The sequence below is a fragment of the Arachis hypogaea genome, chromosome 17 (assembly GCF_003086295.3).
Source record: "Arachis hypogaea cultivar Tifrunner chromosome 17, arahy.Tifrunner.gnm2.J5K5, whole genome shotgun sequence".
Lineage (NCBI taxonomy): Eukaryota > Viridiplantae > Streptophyta > Magnoliopsida > Fabales > Fabaceae > Arachis > Arachis hypogaea.
The window spans coordinates 33,186,991-33,192,156 of record NC_092052.1 but is presented as its reverse complement, the minus strand read 5'-3'; positions in this window follow the sequence as shown (position 1 = coordinate 33,192,156).

Here is a 5,166-nt window from a genome sequence, read left to right as displayed (position 1 = left end):
TTTTTCTTATCTATGGCAATTCTGTAGAGTATTAAAACTTTCAATGTATACGAGGCTTATTGCTGGAGGTATTATTGTTGTTGATGATGATATCAAATATTTTGCAGAATGGTTAATTAAGATTGGTGGTGTTTTGGCTGGTGATTCAACTGATGGTGAGTTTGAGATAGTCATACCTGAAGACATTCTAATTAATGATACTGATGATGGGTTTCAAAAATTGGTTTCATTTGTCTATGCAAAATTATTGCCGAACTTGAATAACATTGACTACTTTAAGAAGCGCACAATTTTAGCACCCACACTTGAAGTTGTGCATGAGGTGAACAATACAATTATGGAATACTTTGACACTGATGAAAAAGAGTATCTTAGTTCAGATTGATTATGTGCTGAAGAGGGCAACGTGGAATATGAGTTGCATGTTATCACAACTGATGTTTTGAATTCAATAAATTGTTCAGGCTTACCTAACCACCGACTGAGACTCAAAGTTTGTGTACATGTTATGCTTTTGAGGAATATAGACCCAAGTAATGAACTTTGCAATGGTACTCGATTACAAGTTAGAAGATTAGAAAATCATGTCATTGAATGCAATATCTTGAGAGGTGATAAGTCTGGCAAAGTAGTTATAATTTCATGCATGAATATGATACCTACAATGAAACTCTACCATTCAAGTTCCAACACAGATAATTTTCATTGATAGTCTCTTTTACGATGACAATTAATAAATCACAAGGTCAAATTTTGAGCACAGTTGGCCTATACTTACCAAAACCTCTTTTTATTCATGGTCAATAATATGTTGCTTTGTCTAGGATGAAGTCTAAAAGTGATTTGAGAGTTCTAATCAAGAACAATGGTTCACTTAATGATGGTTGTGCTTTGAAAGTTGTGTACAGAGAGATTTTTCATAATATGTGAGACAAAATTGTAAGATTTTTCATGTTTAAAAATTTCTCTATTTATATGATTCGATTTCATTGATTAATAAGTTGTGGCCACAATTATAATTAGAAGTTTTGATGTTATTAATTTGGTGTTAAGATGTTAAGTGTGTTAGTTCTTGTGAAACATGCTTTATGTAAAGATGAAAGGGGAATGATGTATGTGTAGTTATAGTTTAAGTTTCTAATCTTCTAAAATAATTCATACAGGTAATTTGATTTAGCATTCCTTCGTGCAACGCACAGATCATGTACTAGTAATTGGTAAATCAAGCATAACAAAAAAAAAATGAACAATCGGTAAATCAAGCAAATAGGGTTGTAGACCAAGGAAAAAAAAGCAACTAATTCTTGTACTTGTAGCAATTTATCAGCTAGCCACAAACCCTTAAATGAAGTTTTGATCTATGACGGATTAGTCCTTGACTTACTAGATTAGGAGATACCATGAAAAAAAAAAGGTTGATTTAACAAAAGTATGTCTTCGATCAATAACTTAGGTGTCGTGGCTGCTTGGTCTATCTTCTAATGGTGGTAACTAGGGGTAAAAGTAGGTTAGGCTATCTAATAGAAGTTTGTAGTTCGACTCCTTTTAAATTTTTCATAAAACCTATTAGTTAAAAAGGTCAAATCATAGACTTTAAAAAAATTATAAAGCTCGTCGAGCCGACTAATCACAATATTTTTTTTGTAAAGATAATTATTCTTAATTTAGGCTTTCAACTATTCACTCATAATAAGCCAAAAAAAAATCTATACGTAAGATTAGTTAAGATTGTAGGTTTTTTTTCCTTTTGTTGAAATTAAAAAAAGTTTTATGTTTATAAATTGTAAGTTTAGTTATGATATATGACTAATGATTGATATATAAATGAATTATGAATTATAAATTCGAGAATGTATCTAATTAATGTCTATTTAGATTTTATTTTAAGTATATTATTTTGAGTTATAATTATGAAACATGCTTTTAATTTCAATAGGCTTGTAGACTTGTTAGGATTTTAAAAAGGTTAGTTCGAATCTAAAAAAAAAAAAAAAACTATGAAAGATAACATGTCTAGACTTAGACCATATATTCATAACATACATCAAACTTGTCTAACTCAAAGTTCAGCCTCACTCGACCCATTTTCCATCTCTAGTGGCAACAGTAAACAACTCTTCTTTTTCTTGGAATATTTTTGAAATAATTAAATAAATATTTAATTACTCTGTTAATCCCTATAGTTTTATCAAATTTATAATTAAATCCTTATACTTTATTTCCTTTCACTTGGTGCCTATATTACTTTTAATTTTATAATTAGGACTTTTTTAATAAAATATTCCTCCTAAAAAATATGTGATCAACTCATCAAAAATCTAATTAGGTTCTTAATTGTGGTACATTTAATTAGCAGAAAAATATTCTATTAACTCTAACATTTTTTACATTACTGATGACCCAATTACAAAATTCAAAGTAATATAGGGACCTAATTAAAAGAAAAAAAAATCTAGGAACCTAATTGCAAATTTAGTAAAACTTTATAAAGATCTTATGGTAATCAGTGGTTAAGAGAAGGGGGAGTTGAATCTTAGCTACCTTTTTGCAGAATATTACTTTTGCCCTTGTAAAAAAATTTCAGGAAATATTTTTACTTTTGTCTCATAAGAAGTTGAGAGACATTTTAATTTTGTCTCGTAATAGATTGAGAGACATTTTTCATTTTGTCTCCTGAGTTCCAGAAGCAGAAACGAAGTAGAGAAGAGAGAATCAAACCAAGATGTATCCTGGTTCAGCTGCTAAGTGCAATGCAGCCTACATCCAGTCTCCATCACAACAGTGATAGAATTTCACTATCTTTCAACAGAATTACATTCACCAATTCTCCCTAGGATCTACCCAATCCTATCTGGGACAAGTCCAAATTCTAACCCAACCTGAACTTGACTAGGACTCACGCTAGCTTTTAACAGCAAAGTGCTCACCCAACTTGAAAGGGAACAAGTCCAGATTCTAACCCAACCTGAACTTGACTAGGACTCAAACCTAGCTTTCAACCACAAAGTGTTAACCCAACTTGCAAGGGAATCCCCTCAGGATCATGACAACAAAACAGAAATACATGCAAAGAATTTCTGAGATAACTATGGCTTTTTCTTTAACTCTCTGCCTTTTTCCACTCATTGGCTTTTTCTTACAAAACCTCACATTTTGCCTTTTACCAATGAAACACAGATAGACTAAACTGAGAAAAAGAAGTATTCAATGAAAGCCATGAAGGAGAAGAATAAATAGCTCAAAGAGCTATAAGAACCCAAACGTGTGCTCTCACTTCTTACTTCAATCCTTGGCCGTTCACCCCTATTATAGAGGAGTGAAGCTTCCAGGGCTTGAAACCTTCTTCAACACATGTTGGTTCTCTTCTCCCAATACACATGCAGCAGCGGCGTGACAGAGGAGAGAGAGGGTAGAAGCAGTGACTAAATCAAACATGCAACCATACTTTCAATCTTCTCTTTCAACCTTTTTCTTCATGCATCTTGAATCTGAGCCGTTGAACTTTGCTTTGACTCCAAGTCTTTATTCTGATCGTTGATGAGCGTCTGACCCAGGCTAGCTTCAAGCTTTTCATTTTTGCTTCTTCCAGCTTGAGACTCAGAGGCTATCTTTTTCTTGGTGGAACAAAAATGGAAATAAACTTTTTACCAAGGTAGATCTGCTTCCTGACCGAGGCCGATCCTTTCCTTTTCTTGGCAACAAAATCTTGAAGCCTTTCTTCAAATCTTTCCTTCTGTAGAAAATATCTTTCTGATCCTTTCTTCATAGCCTTTTCTCTGAGGCTTCATTTTTTCTTCTATCTTCTTTTCTGATGATAGACGTGACCGAAGGAGAGAGGAGAGAGAAAAGAGAAGAAAGAAAATTTTGATGGAAGCATTAAATGAATTTAAACCAAAATAAATTCTCACTTCCATTACCTAAGACATAAAGTAATGTGTGAAGCTTTCAATGTAAATTAAACTCGATTGAATTTGGAGTTGCAGTTACTAAGGCGTGTAGTAACCGAAGCATGCTTTTAATAAAATTAAACTCAATTGAGTTTTTACTTCCAGTTCCCAAGTCATGAAGTAACCGAAGCATGCCTTGAAATCCTTGGGCTTTCTTTCTTTAATTCATCACACTTGGTTCTTGGGCTACTTTGTTGATTGGGCTTGATTCCATTTATTTGGTCCTTTTTGTTTTTCTTTCATCAGCCACTAGTTTTGGATCAATTTGGTGTAATAGCTGAATTTGATTATGGACCAAGATGGGCTTGCTTAATTGGGCCAACTTTTATTTTCTACACATAACATGTGGCTTGTTTCCTTTTTCTTGGTTCAGCCATTTTCCATTTTAGATCAAGACTTGGAGTAATAGAATGGGCTTGCTGAATGAATGATCAATGTGTGATACATATTGTATGTATGCATGGGCCATACAGGGTTCGGGCTGCATCTCAAGCTTCTTGGTCCATTTTTGTTTAACTTATTTTTCTGCACACTAAACCAAACAAATCACACAAACAATTTTGACAATAACCCAATAATGTTTAGTCATCATCTTAATCATTGTTTAATTCTCTAAACTCAACAATCTCTCCCTTGATGACAAACATTATTAAATGAATTGAAATTGAATAAGAGGAGTTTTTGGAAACTTCCCTTTGATGATTCACGAATTGCTCCCCCTTTCACTATGCTCCCCCTGAATGTTTGCTTTTGATACCAACAAGCTTTACACTAAAATAATGCCAAACATCAAATAATTTTTAAACAAAAATGCTATCATATGTCAAAGTTTAAAAGGCAATTATCAATTCACAAAAATCATCAGCCAGCCTTGAACTAAGTATGAATCAAAGCTCATCCAAATATTAATTAAATGCTATTTATTCAAAAGCTCAGATGCTAAGCTACAAACAATATTCACAACCAGATCAAACTGCAAATTTTTAAACACAAATTCAGATAATAAACAGCAGCTTCAAACATCATCATCATAGATTAAAATAAAAACAAACAACAGCTTTTCAATTCAATTCATTTTTTTCTCTCCCTTTTGTCATTAAGGATGGATACTTGCATGGAGAAGCAGTTCAACACTTATGTAGAGCAAGTAAAAGTGTAAATGTTAAGATACAATCACCCAATAGAGTTCAACAACTAAAATCCAAAAATAGAACAAAAA